At 43.4% G+C, this 17,090-nt stretch overlaps 1 protein-coding gene across 1 annotated transcript in view; it reads left to right on the top strand.

Annotated features, from left to right (window-relative positions):
- The window catches only part of TIAM1 (TIAM Rac1 associated GEF 1), a 448,148-nt gene that overhangs the window by 107,995 nt on the left and 323,063 nt on the right, over positions 1-17,090 (top strand). The gene's annotated exons all lie outside the window — the stretch shown is intronic.

Here is a 17,090-nt window from a genome sequence, read left to right as displayed (position 1 = left end):
TTGGCTCTCATTCTCTCTTGCCTAACATGGAAGAGGTGCATTTTACCATCTACCATGATTGTGAGGCCTCCCCAGCCATGTGGAACTGTGAGTTCATTATACTTTTTTCTTTTTCTTTCTTTTTTCGTTTTCTTTTGAGACAGAGTCTCTGTCACTCAGACTGGAGTGCAGTGGCGTAATCTCGGCTCACTGCAACCTCCGCCTCCCGGGTTCAAGCAATTCTCCTGCCTCAGCCTCCCGAGTAGCTGGGATTACAGGCAGCTATGACCATGCCTGGCTAATTTTTTGTATTTTTAGTAGAGATGGGGGTTCCACCGTGTTAGCCCGGATGGTATTAATCTCCTGACCTCGTGACCCGCCTGCCTTGGCCTCCCAAAGTATTGGGATTACAGGCGTGAGCCACCGGGCCCAGCTTACACTTTTTTCTTATAAATTACTCAGTCTCAGTTATGTCTTTATCAGCAACTTAAAAATAGACTGACACAAGTGTCAAGGAGGGAAGAGCGCCCTCCTGTCCCCCCGGTGCCTCTGTGGGTCAACGCTGCTCTTCAGCGAGCTCCTTTGAGTATGTGCTCTGCATTTTCCCAGGCCCAGGAAAGCAATGTGCAGGGAGAAGGCACCTGCTCTGCCTTGAAGTATTTCAGATCTGGGTGGGAAGCAGGGCCCCCAGGGGCAAGGGCGACACTCCCTAACTATAGAGCCGCAGGAGGAGCTGCCACTTAAACAGGACCTGCTTCTTGCAGAAAGTCAAGGAAACATTCCAAGAAAACATCTCGGACTTGCTTCTCTTTGGAATAGGAGAGGCACTATTGTTTCTGTAGGGAAGTTGGATGGGGCCTCTCTGAAAAGAGGTAATTTGCAGGATTCCAGTTATGATAGGATATAGTGTTGTCTTGTATATTCTGGGATGAAGGGAAATTGCATCTTGCCTTTGTCCAATACCAGGCCGTGGGGAAATGGGTAGCAGTGCCTTCGGGGCCGAGAGGCCTGTTTTCTGCAGCTGCATGATTCATGAGCAGCTCCTTCCATCATCCCTTCTATTCTGCTGGGAGGGAAGAGGCAAGGCTGGTTATGTGGTTGCTGCCTGATTATCGGCCTGGCTGCCCGAAGGAAGTCCCCCAGGCCCCTCTGGCCTTCCTCTCACCCAACCTGCCAGGCATCTGCTTTTCCCCCTTATTCAGTTATGCCTCAGTGTGAACATTTTCTGCCTAGGCTTGGTCAATCTGCTGGGACCTCTGCTGGTACTTGACATAGTCAGTTGCATGACTGCAAACCCAGGCCTACCCTGGGTAGAAAGAAAAGGGAGTGGTGACAGTGCCAGGAAGACTTCTCTGTGGAAGTGGCTAGTGTTTTTCTGGGTGGAAACTTTATGGAGGGAACAAACATTTGATTAAAAAACAGGGTGGGCACAGTGGCTTACACCTGTAATCCCAGCCCTTTGGGAGGCCGAGGTGGGCAGATCACTTGAGATCAGGAGTTCGAGACCAGCCTGACCAACATGATGAAACCCCGTCTCTACTAAAAATAAAAAATTAGCCAGGCGTGGTGGCGCATGCCTGTAATCCCAGCTACTCGGGAGGCTGAGGCAGGAGAATTGCTTGAACCCAGAAAGCGTAGGTTGTAGTGAGCCAAGATTGTGTCACTGTACTCCAGCCTGGGAGACAGAGCAAGGCTCCGTCTAAAAAAAGAAAAGAAAAGAAAAAGAAAAAACAAAACAAAACAATTACGACGATTTTTTTAGAGAACCCAGTACGTGTCTGGTATTGGGCTAATTCCTTAGTAGCCATTACTTCTTTCTCATCTCATAACAATCCTGGCCAGCCATGGTGGCTCACATCTGTGGTCCCTGCACTTTGGGAAACAGCAGTGTGAGGGTCACTTGAGTCCAGGAGTTCAAGACCAGCCTGAGCAACATGGTAGAAACCCATCTTTACAAAAAATACAAAATTAGCTGGATGTGGTGGTGTGTGCCTGTAGTCCCAGCTACTCGGGAGGCTGAGGTGGGAGGATCACCTGAGCCTGGAAAGTTGAGGCTGCAGTGAGCCATGATGGTGCCACTGCACTCCGGCCTGGGTGACAGAGTGACCCTGTCTCAGAAAAAAAAAACCGAAAACCAATTCTAGCAAGTGGGTGCTGTTGTATTTGCTATTGCAAATGGGGAAACTGAGGTTGGGAAAGGTCAAGGACCCAGGCTACAGGGGCTTTCCGAAGTAGATGGCAGGGGACTCCACTTGGTAGAGCTGGACTTTCTGACCCCAAACCCATGCCTATAATTTGGGAATTTGCCATCCTGTCTTATAGCGGTTCTGAGAGCTGCCACAGTTCTGACTGCGGAGCCTTGAGTGACAGAAGTTGCAGCCTGAGGTCTTTGGTAGAGTTGGGAAGGAATATTTGCAAGATACCTCCATGCTCAGCACCTTCTTTGGGCTTCTCCAGGTTGCACTTATTTTTTTATTTTTATTTTTTGAGACAATCTCACTCTGTCACCAGGCTGGAGTGTAGTGGCGGGATCTCAGCTCACTGCCACTTCCGCCTCCTAGGTTCAAGTGATTCTTCTGCCTCAGCCTCCCGAGTAGTTGGGACTATAGGCACGTGACACCACGCCCAACTAATTTTTGTATTTTTAGTAGAGATGGGGTTTCACCATGATGGCCAGGATGGTCTTGAGCTCTTGACCTTGTGATTCACCCACGTCTGCCTCTCAAAGTGCTGGGATTACAGGCGTGAGCCACTGCACCTGGCCTCCAGGTTGCACTGCTAATTTAGATTCTGTCCTCTAATCTTGGTCAGTGTAGATGTTTTAGGAATGACCAGTGTTCCTTATGTGTTTTTGTTCAGGCCTGCTACACAAAGAGTGCTGTGATGGTTAATTTTGTGTCAACTTGACTGGGCCACAAGGTGCCCAGATATCTGGTCAAATATTCTGGTTGTTTCTGTGAGGGTGTTTTGGATGAGATGAACCTTGAAAGCGATAGACTGAGTGAAACAGATCGGCCTCTGTCTCATGTGGGTGGGCCTCCTCCATTCACTTGAAGGCCTGAATAGAACAAAAGTCTGGCTCTACCCCTGAGTGAGGGGAGTTTCTCCTACCTGACTGTCTTTGGAGCTGGGGCATCATTTTTTCCCTCCTGCTTTCATCCGTGGACTGGAACTCCACCACTGCTCTCCTAGTCCTCCAGTTTGCCAACTGCACATCTTCAGGTACGTTAACCTCCATAATCGCATGAGTCAATTCCTTGTAATAAATTTCTTCATGCAGATACATGTATGTGTGTTGTGTAGGAATGTATGTATGGTGGGTTCTGTTTCTCATGAGAACCCTGACTAGTACAAGCATTCATCCCTGTCACTGTCCGCCTTATTTCTCAGGCTGGCAGGCATCTGACCAACATTCCTGCAGGTGCTGCAGGGAAACACATGAGCCGCAGTCTCTTCACTTCCATTTGCTTTTGCCCCTCTTTTGAGATGGAGTCTTGCTCTGTTGCCCAGACTGGAGTGCAGTGGCACGATCTCGGCACACTGCAACCTCCACCTCTTGGGTTCAACCAGTTCTCCTGGCTCAGCCTCCCAAGTAGCTGGGATTATAGGCGTGTGCCACCATGCCAGGCTAATTGTTTTGTATTTTTAGTAGAGATGGGGTTTCACCATGTTGGCCAGGCTGGTTTCGAACTCCTGACCTCAAGTGATCCGCCTGCCTCCCCTCCCAAAGTGCTGGAATTACAGGCGTGAGCCACCACGCCTGGCGCTTTTGTCCCTTTTATCTCTGAACTCACAGCTCAGTTTTTAACACATTCAGATCATTCTCACCTTCTTCCTCCCGTATTCTAATTTATTGATCTTTGGAGATTTTCCCTTTTCTCTACTTTCTCCATGTTTCTTTCCTTTCTTCCTTTTGCTTTTCATCTTTTTTTTTCTTTCCTTCTTGAGATAGGGTCTCTCTCTGTTGCCTAGGCTGGAATGCAAGGGTGCAAACACAGCTTACTGCAGGTTTGACCTTCTTGTGCTCAAGCAATCCTCCCACCTCAGCCTCCTGAGAGCTGGGACCACAGGGGCACATCACTACAGCCCGCTAATTAAAAAAAAAAATGTCCAGTTGCCAGCAGCTATAGTAAAATAAAGAAAGAAAGATTTTGTAGAGTTGGGGTTTCCCTTTGTTGTGTAGGCTGGTCTCGAACTCCTGGGTTCAAGTGATCCTCCTGCCTCAGCCTCCCAAAGTAATAGGATTACAGGCATGAGCTACTGCCTGGCCTACTTCTACATCTTTCTTATTATCCTGCCCTATCCTGTCCTACCTTAAGGCCCACAGTGGCTGTAATAGTTGTGGTTCATAGGGGTAAGAATAATACTGATATAATTTGTCTTAGCACAAAACCCCTCTTAGTAAACAAAACCAATGGTTTTGCAAACCAGAATTTCCAAGAATGTCTCCAGCCACCCTACTTTCTTTGAAGTAAGTCTTCTTTTCTTTAAGATGAATAAAATGTTTCTGTTGGAACTTTACTCTTTTGCTTTTACTGCAAGATTTGCACCTTTTCTGTGCTTAGCATTTGTTTTCACTAAAGACGTGCAGCACATCGATGACATTTTGCACGAAACGGCTATGGTGGGTTGGCTGAGAGTAGCCCAGCCGCTGCCGCTGTGGCTAGAGGTCTTTTTTTTTGTTCCATTTCCTGTCTGTGGTGAGTGAATATCTCCCATCGTTTTGTCAGAGGCATGTGCTTTGTATTTCTTTTCTGTTTTCTTTGCCTTCTCTACATCTTTCTCATTCACACTTCATTACTCCCTGGCCTTCGCTCAGTAGTGCCCATAAATGTTGACCTTGCAGTCCACCACAAAAACCAGTGTGTAAAGTTTCACTGGAAGCTCAGCGTGCTCTCTGAAAGTGATCACCCCTCATTCTTAGCACGAGACAGATGGAATTATGCATGCCGCCCGCTGCCTGTGCTTCTGGAATGGCTGTTTGGGTCATGAAGCATGATGTAACCACAACTTACATGCCTATCTTCGGTAGAAAGCAACTGGAACTTGGTTCTATTTTTTAGCTGCAGAAATTTCAGCCAATGGTAGGGTTAGTTAAAAAACAAACACAGACAGTCCTCAAAAAACCAAAGCAAAACCGTGAAACCAACCTTCCTAAAACCCGAACGTTAAAATACAACCAACAAAACCCCAATCTCTCCTTTATCGTCTCTTCCCCCGTCCTCACCCTGGCAGTATTCGTGTCCCTGAGTCAGAGAGGGCTGTTAAAATTTAATGGGTATAGTCTGATGCAGGAAGCAATGGATGACAGTCTTGAATCAACTCTTGAAGTTTACAAGGATTTGGGATCTCCTGGGTCTCCTGATAAAGAGAACTGGTCTTTGGATACTGCCTGCAGTTTTAAGTGCCTGAAATTTCTGCAGGGTAGGCAGTGAGAGGTGAGCACTTGGGATGATAGAATTCTATTCAGTTACCAGTGGGCTGTGTGTCTGTTAATTGGAATTATAGATGATATCCAGAATGGCAAGGGGGAAATATAACTTCTCCTAGATTTACCAGATTATTTTCCACAAAGTTTGGAACTTACATAAAAGCGTCTTTTGGAGTGAGCATTGCCCCTCTTTCAGCAAAACCAGAGGAAATGTCATACAGAAGAACTGTGGTTAAAGAACATTCTGGGTCAGGCGCAGTGGCTCACGCCTGTAATCCCAGCACTTGGGGAGGCCGAGGCAAGTGGATCATGAGGTCAAGAGTTAGAGACCAGCCTCGCCAATATGGTGAAACCGTTTTCTACTAAAAATACAAAACTTAGCTGGGCGTGGTGGCACGCACCTATAATCCCGGCTACTCGGGAGGCTGAAGCAGAAAAATCGCTTGAACCCAGGAGGCAGAAGTTACAGTGAGCCAGGATTGCACCACTGCACTGTAGCCTGGGCAACAGAGCGAGACTCCATCTGAAAAAAAAGAACATTCTGGAAGACACACATATTAAACAGAGTAAGCATTACAGAAGATTGAAGCCAGCAGGGGCACAGTAATAAAATGAGCCTAGTTTCTTATTTTACAGATTTAAAAGCAAAACCTGAAGCCTTGGAGTTTCCATGTCTTGCTCAAAGTCAGGATTCACTCATCACCATAGACTGTTTCTCACATTAGTCGTGACAGTTGATGTTATATCTCATGGGCTAGGAGACATTTCCCACAGAAACTTTATCTACTTGTTACTGGTCATAAAATTACCGATAGCAAAAGCGGAAGTTGTCTTTGCCTTCTCTTATTCCTTAGAAAAGTTTGCTGACTTTTTTGTTAATTGTCACATATTTAATGGGAGACTGCAGTTCTTTGGATATCGGATCATTATTTGCTGAGGTCCTGATAATTAGTCCAGTCTCATTTCCCTCAAGCTGACAAATTGTGCTTCATTCCTTATGGGGAATGTAAGTATGAAATTAATATTGTAGCAATTAGTCATCTATCCCTCATTTTTTTCTAGTAAAGTCTCAGAGCACAAACATGACATTCATCAGATCAAACCCCTTATGCTTAAAAAACCATGGTGGCATTCTAGATATTTCACCCCTCCTTTGAAATAGAATGCAATAAGGCATTTAGCAGAAATTTTTAGTAGAAATTTACTGATTTATTTTTAAATCAGGAAGCTGTATTTCTCAGCAGCTGTTTTCTTGTGTGGTTGCTGGCTGACTCAGCGCCACGCTGTGAACAACAGAAAAGCCAGTGCAAATTCTATATTTTAGTGCCTCCACTTAAGACTGCATTAAAGTTGTCTGATAACTGCTGCTGTAATTTCCGTGGGACAGCTTATCTTTAATGCTGTTCATATAAACACAGGTCCTGCTGCTGGGAGCCACAGAGGTTAGGATTGATTTTCATGAAATTTTTTACTTAATGAAATCTCATCAGTTTCTATCCTCCTGGATATTTTAATTTGAGACCAAGGAGGGTCTGAGGATGAACTGCAGCTTTGCTTTGGCTTTTGAGAGGCTGCCTCCCATGAGGTTGAGCTTTTATGAAACATGTTCTAAACGACTTGAATGGAAGCCAGCTCTGTCTGATGTTTTACATTATGTAACCAGTCAGATTTATGTTGCATACAGTGAATTTCAAATCTCAGTTTTTAGGGATTTGCAGGAGGGATAGGGATGCCCTGAGCTTGAGAATGAAAACTTGGAAAGCCACAATAGTTTAGGGCTCATTATAGAAACCATGGCTATAAAATATGATTCTTTTTGCCTCGAATAAACATCAGAAATTATATTTCAGATGCTAAAAGAGATTAATCACTGATAGACCACAGGAGCGGGTGGTGGTGGTGGATGAGGTGAGATTTCTTACATGAGGGCATTTAAACTGCTGCTTGATGGTCAAAGAGGGCTTCAACAGGCAGATTTGCAACGAAGGCAAGAGGCTAAAAACAGGAGAATGCATCAAAGAAACATTAACTCTTAGCTCCGTATGATAACTTTTAAAAAACCATTAAAAAAAATGAGATCTTTCCTTAAAAGGAAAAGAATTATACCAGTGGCATATAGGAGCATGGCCCATAGACTCTGAACCCAATTCTAGAAAGCATTTTGGGTTATGGGCTCGTCTCTACTGTAATTGTCTTGTGGGAAGAGGTCGCCTCCCCCACTTCCCATGCTTTTCTAATATCTGGGGAGCTGGCCCTGAAATGTCTGTTCATTGTTTCTTGTCTGTTACTAGAGGGTTTAATTATTCCCAACGACCAAAAGCAGCTGGGGAGTCCGACAGGCCTGGCCATGTCCCACATTGGGCACTTTTGTAACCCATTCCTTCCTATCCTCTTTTCCCTTTGCTTTTTTCAGAGTTAAAGTTGTAAAATGAAACTCTACAGTCCAAGGTTTCTCTTTTTTTTTTTTTTTTTTTTTTTTGAGAATGGAGTCTTGCTCTGTTGCCAGGCTGCAGTGCAGTGGCACAGTCTTGGGTCACTGCAACCTCTGCCTCCTGGGTTCCAGCCATTCTTCCGCCTCAGCCTCCCAAGTGGCTGGGACTACAGGCACGCACAACCATGCTCGGCTAATTGTTTTATATTTTTAGTAGAGGCGGTCATGTTGGCCAGGATGGTCTCGATCTCCTGACCTCGTGATCTGCCTGCCTGGGCCTCCCAAAGTGCTGGGATTACAGGTGTGAGCCACCACACCCAGCCAGGTTTCTCTTCTATGCTTTCTGCAGAAATTGCTCCAAGGCAGTTCATAGTTGCTTTCAATCCTGGGTAACATGTATGTAGGAGCTGCATTGCAATTTGGTATTTAATACAGTAGTTCACTGAAACACTGGATCCAATCTGACCAATCGTTGGGGACTTCTTCAGGTCCTGGCGGTCCCATATTTGCCTACTTGACCTGGTGCATGGTCTTTCTCCTTCCTCAGCTTATTTTTCCTTCTAAATCTTAATGAGCTTTTTAAATATGGAATTCCAGAGCCCTACCTTGACATTAATTCCCTCCTTGATGAAACTGTAGTCAGGCTCCTCTGAGCCCTGTTTTCAGCTAGGCTGTGACCCTGGCCCCATCCTCTCTTTGGCCTGTCCAGTCCAGTCTTAGCAAAGAATCCTGCTAGGTTATCCTCTCATTCCTGATATCTGACCACCCTTGATAACCTGATCAGGTTCCTCATTTTCCACCTTTGATGTGTAAGTCCTTGGCTGTATTTAGTGAGAATTCTATTAGGCCAGTTTCGCTTTCGCACGATTGCAAGAATCTCCTGGCTGGGCGCGGTGGCTCGTGCCTGTAATCCCAGTGCCTTGGGAGTCCAAGGTGGGTGGATCACTTTAGGTCAGGAGTTCAATACCAGCCTGGTCAACATAGTGAAACCCCGTTTCCACTAAAAATACAATAATTAGCCAGGTGTGGTGTTATGCACCTGTGATCCCAGCTACTCGGGAGGCTGAGGTGGGAGTATCACTTGAGCCCAGGAGGCAGAGGTTGCAGTGAGCTGAGATCGTGCCACTGCACTCCAGCCTAGGCAACAGAGGGAGACTCTGGCTTAAAGCAAAAAAAAAAAAAAAAAGAATCTCCCTACTGCCGATGTTTCCTGTTGGTAATTGTCCATCCACTGACCCTGTCAACTTTGCTCCTTGGCTGTAGGTTCCCATCTGTCCTTGCTGTGTTTGGAGTTGAGCTTGATCTCTTTCCTCTGTTACAATACCCTTATTTAATAAATATGTATGTAGATTTGAGATACGGTCTCACTTCATTGCCCAGGCTGGAGTGTAGTGGCACAGTCTCAGCTCACTGTTACCTCTATCTCTTGGGCTCAAATGATCCTCCCACCTTAACCTCCTGAGTAGCTGGGACTCCAGGCATGCGCCACTATGCCTGGCTAATTTTCGTATTTTATTTTGTAGAGATGGGGTTTCACCATGCTGCCCAGGCTGGTCTCGAACTTCTGGGCTCAAGTGATCCACCCACCTTTGCCTCCCAAAGTGCTGGGATTACAGGCATGAGCCATCATGTTCAGCCAGTAGTTTTGTATTAAGTCTTCATTACTCTTTTAACAAGTGTCAGAATAATTTTTTTCTTCAGTGACCTCCAGATATTACTTGCTATGTCTAAGACAGGAAGCCTGTACGTTAGGTAGGGAAGGCTCACTCCTGGAACAAAGTCTGAAATTCCAGTGGCTTAACTCAACAAAAAGTTATTTCTTGTCCACATAGAAGTTCTTTACCAAATGGTGATTCCAGGACCCAGGCTCCTTCCATATTGTGGCTCTGCTATTGCCAACTTGTGCTTTCCAATGTTGCCATATTCCTGGGAGTCAAGTCCTAGAAGGGGAAAGAGCTTGCAGGCTTGTGAGAGGGGCAGACACGTCTCTTCCACTCACTTTGCTTATTGGCTAGAGTCAAGCCATGCAGCCACATTTAAGAAGAAGGATAGAGTCTGTTGAATACCAGCACATGAATCTGCATTTTAAACAAGTGTCACTTGTGACTCTTATGCAGGGGGATGCTTGGACCACACCTTGGTAAATGCTGTACATAATATTTGCTAAGTGCCCTCCAACCCTAACGGTCTACGATTGTGTTGTACTGTGACTTTTCACATGGAAAAAGGTAAGCATTTCCCTCTAAGATGAAAAGAGAAATTGAATCAGCAAAATCCAATGGAGTCTTTCCGTATCCTGAGTTCGTAAAAGCAAGGCGACCTGTTAAGACCAGCTGATGAAATAGCCGCTGGTGCCATAATCATTTTGCTGTGACTCTTCTGCTTTGGGAACCCACTGAGATATTACCTTATGGTGTTTTCTTCCATGATGGGGTGCTAGGAACTAGAATGGGGAGCACAGAAAATGTAAATGCCTGTTTTCCTTCGCAGCCAATTAAAGTGGACAGTTTACTACTTCATTAGTCTCTTTCAATCCATTGGAAATCTAAAGGTTTTCTTAATCTCTGGGACCAGGACAACCCTGATAGCATCTGTATTAACTTGGCCATTTGTGCTGTGATTTTTGTTTAAAGGCCAATAATTTAGGTTTATTTTGTGTCAGGAATTAGGCTATAAGCAGACATGTGGGGCTTGAGGATGGTGGGGGTCAGCAGTGTGGTGATCAGATTTTCTTAATTCCACTAAGGACTAGGTAAGAAGAAATATTTGGATCTGCATGAGATGTAGTTTGAGCACACTGAAACTATAAGGGAAAGCTAGATGGTGAATACAGTCTTTGAGTGAGACTTTTTCTGCGTTTCTCATTTCTTTTTTTTTTTTTTTGAGACAGCATTTCGCTCTTGTTACCCAGGCTGGAGTGCAATGGTGCGATCTCGGCTCACCGCAACCTCCGCCTCCTGGGTTCAGGCAATTCTCCTGCCTCAGCCTCCTGAGCAGCTGGGATTACAGGCACGCACCACCATGCCCAGCTAATTTTTTGTATTTTTAGGTAGAGATGGGGTTTCACCATGTTGACCAGGATGGTCTCGATCTCTTGACCTCATGATCCACCCGCCTCGGCCTCCCAAAGTGCTGGGATTACAGGCGTGAGCCACCGCACCCGGCCCAAGTTTCTCATTTCTTAACACCTTCAGTTGCTAAGCTGCTGGCAAATATGGCACAAGCTGTTGGATGCTGTCTCGATTGAATATAGTTCCGACATCACACAGTATTAGCTAACGTTTGTAGAATACTTAACTGATACAGATCTGTATTTGTAGAATACTTAACTGCATATGGCTTTTGTTATTCACTTATTTCTTCATCCTAACAACACTAGGAGGTATGAGTACTATTTTATCCCTGTTTTACCAAATGAGGGAAATTGAGACACAGAGAGATTAAATAACTGCAAGGTTGCATTGCTGGTGATCAAGACCCCATCGACAGAAGCATCAGCCATGCATGGTTTTGTTCCATCTCAGTCTGGTTTGTTCTGCACTAGCTGTTATATTCTTAGACAACCCAGTGGTTCTTCGAGAGAGCCCTCCCTCTTTTTTAAACATAGATTACATGGTTCAGCAGAAAGTGGTTCTATTTCCTTTCGTGATAATTATGGTTTCTGGGTTAGCACTCAGTGCTGCCAACTTTTTGAGGATGTGGGTAAAGTCAGTTCTATTTCTTACCAGCCTTTGATGGTGTACAGCATGCTTAGATAGAATAGGAAGCTTATACATATTAATGACTGGTCAACTGTAGTTTCTTCTGGGGATCATTTCGTAGGATGTTACAATCAAATGCATGTTAAAGAATACAGTGCTTGCCGGGCGCGGTGGCTCATGCCTATAATACTAGCACTTTGGGAGGCCGAAGTGGGTGAATCACTTGAAGTTAGGAGTTTGAGACCAGCCTGGTCAACATGGTGAAACACTGTCTCTGCTAAAAATACAAAAATTAGCTGGGCGTGGTTGTACATGCCTGTAATCCCACTGCTCAGGAAGCTGAGGCACAAGAGTCGCTTGAACCCAGGAGGCAGAGGTTGCAGTGAGCCCAGATCACGCCATGCACTCCAGTCTGGGCAACACAGGGACACTCTGTCTCAAAAAAGAAAAGAAAAGAAAAAAAAAGATCACAAATATGCCATTGTGTATGTGTGGCCTACTAACATGGTCACTTCTTGGGACTTTTTGTTGTCTTGTGCTTAAGGGGTTAGTTAGTAAAAAGTAGTTGGTGAGGGTAGCTACTCCATTCAGAAATTCCTGCACCATTATCTTGGAAAGATTAACCTTTTATTAAAAAAGCAAGCTGAGATAATTTTGTGAATGTCCAACTACCAGAAGTGATCTAACTGTTCAAAAACAAAGAAATGGTTAAGTAATGGAATATCCTATATATTAGTCTGTTCTCACACTGCTGGGAATACCTGAAATTTGGTATTTTATAAAGAAAAGAGATTTAATTGGCTTATGATGCACAGACTATACCGGAAGCATGACTGGGAGGCCTCAGGAAGCTTATTTTCATGGCAGAAGGTGAAGCAGGCAAGTCTCACATGGCCAGATCAGGCAGAAGAGACAGAGCGGGAAGGTGCTATACACTTTGAAACAACCAGATCTTGTGAGAACTTACTATCATGAGAACAGCAAGGGCGCTATCTGCCCCCATGATCCAGTCACCTCCCACCAGGCCCTTTCTCCAACACTGGGGATTATAATTCGACATGAGATTTGGGCGGGAACACAAATCCAGACCATATCGCTATATTATGTAGTTTCTTTTTTTTTCTTTTCTTTCTTTTTTTTGAGACAGAATCTCTCTCTGTCACCAAGGATGAAGTGCAGTGGCTCAGTCATGGTTCACTCCAGCCTTGACCTCCCAGAGTTAATTGATCCTCCCACCTCAGCCTACCTGAGTAGCTGGGATTACAGGTGCCTGCCACCATGCCCAGCTGATTTTTGTACTTTTAGTAGAGATGAGTTTCACCATGTTGCCCAGGCTGGTCTTAAACTCCTGGGCTCAAGCGATCCTTAAGATTATAAGTGTGTGCCAGTGTGCTTAGCCATAATTTTTTAGTGACATGAGAGTATATTTAGGATATCAGATAGAAAATAAATTAGATCAATAACTATATATAATATGAGCTTAACTTTGATATATTGGAAAATATATCAAATATATATAAAATATATCAAATATAAAATAAATATATTTTTATTATAAATATAATAAATACATATATAATTATATATTTTTATTATATATAAAAATATAAATATTATTTATATAAATATAAATATAAAATATAAATATAAATAAAAAATATAAATATATATAATAAATACATATTTTTATATATATTATATATACAAAATATAGATATATATAATACAAATATATATTTTTATATAAATATATATTTATATAAAATATAAAATAAAATATATAAAATATAAAATAAAATATATTTATAAAATATAAAAAATATAAAATGTATAAAAAATATAAAATTATATATATAAATATATAAAAATAGATTGGAAAGTCTGTCGTTTGAGCAATGGAGAAGTATTTTCTTCATAATGTGATATTTTATCAAATTTTTTCTTTTACAAAGACATTACTTTTGAGATGAGAAAAATGTAAATATTTCAGAGTTTGCTACAGTGGTGAAGTTTTTTTATTATATCTTTTTTTATTTTTATTTTTATTTTTAGTTTGAGATGGAGTCTCACTCTGTCGCCCAGGCTGGAGTGCAGTGGAGTGATCTCAGCTCACTGCAACCTCTACCTCCCGGGTTCAAGCGATTCTCCTGCCTCAGCCTCCCAAATAGCTGGGACTACAGGTGCTCGCCACCACACCCGGCTAATTTTTATATTTTTAGTAGAGATGGGGTTTCACCATGTTGGCCAGGATGGTCTTGATCTCTTGACTTAGTGATCTGCCCGCCTTGGCCTCCCAAAGTGCTGGGATTACAGGTGTGAGCCACTGTGCCCAGCCTGCCTGAGACTTTTAACCATAATACTTGATTCATTTACTAAGTAATTAATTAATTCAGTGGTTATTCATTGCATGCCTACTGAGTACCAGGCCAGAGGTCACTTGCTGGCAAAATCTTCTCCCTGGGACATTTCAGAGAATTGGGGCAGCCAGGCTATTAATGGAGATCACCACAGTCCTTGTAGTATTGCTTCACTCTGGAGGGTCACTGCAGGTCTCACCTAGAGCCTGTCCACACACACTGAGCTACTGCATTTGGGAATCAAAAGATGGAAGGAGGAATGAACTATAACTGCAATGAGAACACTCTTGTGGTTAGTTGCAGGGATGGCCTGTTAGGAAGTGAGGAAGTAAAAATTCATTATAAGAGCATGTCTGAATTTTAAAAAGTTCAGCAGTATTGAGAAGAAACCTTTTCATCTCTCAACCATGGTCTTCACAGTATTCAAGCATGACATAATATACAGGTGACCATTTGCCATCAAGAAGCAAATGCTTTAGCACGCCCATTTCAAATGGTGGCATGGCTATCTGTTTTAGCTTTGACTTGGGCACCACAGGTTCTGCTCGGGTTCCCTCTGCCTGTGCTGAGACCTAGCAGCTGGGACACTGGGGCAGATCGCCGGGCTCATCTGTTTGGTTTTCAGTCTGTTAGAGATCAGTGTCCTGTGCTTCCTGTTCTTCAGTGTCTGAAAACCATCGTTTCATACATCTTGTCCAATTTTTAAATTGTTTCAGGTGGGAGTATAAATCTGGTCCCTGTTACTTCATCTTGTCTGGATGAGGAAGTTCTGCAATATATTTTACAGTGCCTTTTTTTCCCCTTAAAAATAGGGATTTAAACACATTTAAAAAAATATTTGGACATTTAGGCCAGGCGTGGTGGCTGTAATCCTAGCCCTTTGGGAGACCGAAGTGGGTGGATCGTTTGAGCTCAAGAGTTTGAGACCAATCCCGGCAACATGGCAAAACCCTGTCTTTAACAAAAATACAAAAATTAGCCGGGTGTGGTGGTGCCTGCCTGTGGTCCCAGCTACTCTGGAGGCTGAGGTGGGAGGATCGCTGGAGCCTGGGAGGCGAAAGTTGCAGTGAGCCAAGATCGCACTACTGCTCTCAATCCTGGGTGACAGAGCGAGACTCCATCTCAAACAACAACAACAACAACAACAACAAAATGGACATTTAGAAATATTAAGCTTCATTTATGTGATAAATTCCACATTATATGTGGAATAACGTATTCCCTGACAATCTGATCATTGTGTCTGTGTGAGCACTGAGTTAAGATGTTTCAGAGTATAAGTCAATTACCACCCTCATCTCAAAGGATAATTAAAATCTCTCAGCCACGAAGGAAGGGATCAATCCTTTTTAAAATTTGCTCCCTCTTCTTCTTATGTTCTAAGAAGAATGATTTGAGTTTCCAGAGTTTGATATTCATTGCTCTAGCTTCCAACTAAAAGAATGGATCATAAAACATTATTGCAGTTGAAGTATAAATCACATGATTCCATCTACTTTCAGAAATGTTTTATCTGCAGATGGCATAACTGATATATTTGTTTTCATTCTCCTTCTACTCAGTTTGCTCAGTCTAATCACCTGAATGATGTTAATTTGGGTTTAAGGCACATTTCAGAAGATTTTGGCCATAAAGAACAAGGCAAATTTAATTCTTCTGCATAGCTCTAAGTGATACCAATAACTGTAAGTGGCATTGTTCATTTTCTTCTTTTTAAAGGCTAGGATCAAATGTAGGAAGACTTGGGTGACTCCCCTGCTATGAAGAGCTCTGACTCTCACTTCTCTAGTACGTACTGCTTCAATTGCTTGTTTACCTAGCTTACGTTGTTTTGGGAAAGAAATGAGAGAGACTGAAAAGAGAATACAAAAGGCCTTTACTTCAATGTTGGATAAAGACATACCCACGTGCATTTTAATCTGTTACATGTTTCCTTGCAGTTTCATTTGGCATTTCTTTATCTATAAGGCACAGAATGGCCTCTCCAGTGCCCCTTTATCATTCATCCAGCCACTAGAGTTGTTTTCCAACATGTAGTTCTGATCATTGTCACTCCCCTTTGACGGGAGTGACCACATACAGATTACAGTCTGATCTTCGTGATACGACACTTCAGACCTTCCACAGTCTGGCCCCAAATCCTTTTCCGTGCTTATCTCCCATCACACATTATATTTCAGCCACAGGGCACATGTCTTGGCATTGCAGGGGCATGCCATTTATTTTAACACCTCTATGTTTGTTTCTACTGTTTCCCTGGAAAATCATTCTCACTGTGCCTTCCCCTCCCACATCATGCATGTTGCCACATCTTTCCAGCATTTATAAGTGGCGTTGCTTTTCTTCTCTGCATTCCCATGGCTCTCTCACACACTGGCTGGAGGGTGTGTCTGAGAAGGCCATAGTCACTGTTGGCAGGAAGGTAATTTAGAAACCAGGCTGGATCACCTGAGTCCCACTGCTGGGTTTGGTACTGTCAGTCCGTCATCATTATAGAGGTAGAAGCTCAGGGGCAGAATAAAGAGTATGGAAGGGCCGGGTGTGGTGGCTCATGTCTGTAATCCTAGCACTTTGGGAGGCCAAGGTGGGTGAATCGTGAGATCAGGAGATCAAGATCATCCTGGACAATGTGGTGAAATAACATTTCTACTAAAAATACAAAAATTAGCTGGGTGTGATGGCATGTGCCTGTAGTCCCAGCTACTTGGGAGGCTGAGGCAGGAGAATTGCTTGAACCCAGAGGTGGAGGTTGCAGTGAGCTGAGATTGTGCCACTGCACTCCAGCCTGGTAACAGAGTGAGACTCTATCTCAGGGGAAAAAAAAAGTGTATGGAAGGGCATTTGGGACAATGATCTAGGCTTTTGCCATCAATAAGCTGGAGTGAAAGAACAGCCAAGTCTTCTCTGTCCCTCTCCTATTTCTGGCTTCATTTTCTTTTGCTTGGAGCAACAGAGAAAGTACAATGGTTATGTATAAGGTGAATAATTTTTTTTTTTTTCTTAAAGATGGGATTTCATCATGATGGCCAGGCTGGTTTTGAACTCCTGACCTCAGGTGATCCACCCACCTCGGCCTCCCAAAGTGCTAGGATTACAGGCGTGAGCCACAACGCTGAGCCTGTTTTTTTTTTTTTTAATTTTTTTTTTTTATTTAAAGGTGGGGTTAAGGTGAATAATTTTTCACAAAGAGT

This window comes from Aotus nancymaae, unplaced genomic scaffold (assembly GCF_030222135.1).
Source record: "Aotus nancymaae isolate 86718 unplaced genomic scaffold, 86718_ANA_hifiasm-v0.15.2.pri h1tg000022l_1, whole genome shotgun sequence".
In the NCBI taxonomy this organism is placed as follows: Eukaryota; Metazoa; Chordata; class Mammalia; order Primates; family Aotidae; genus Aotus; species Aotus nancymaae.
This window is presented reverse-complemented; position numbering and strand designations above follow the sequence as displayed.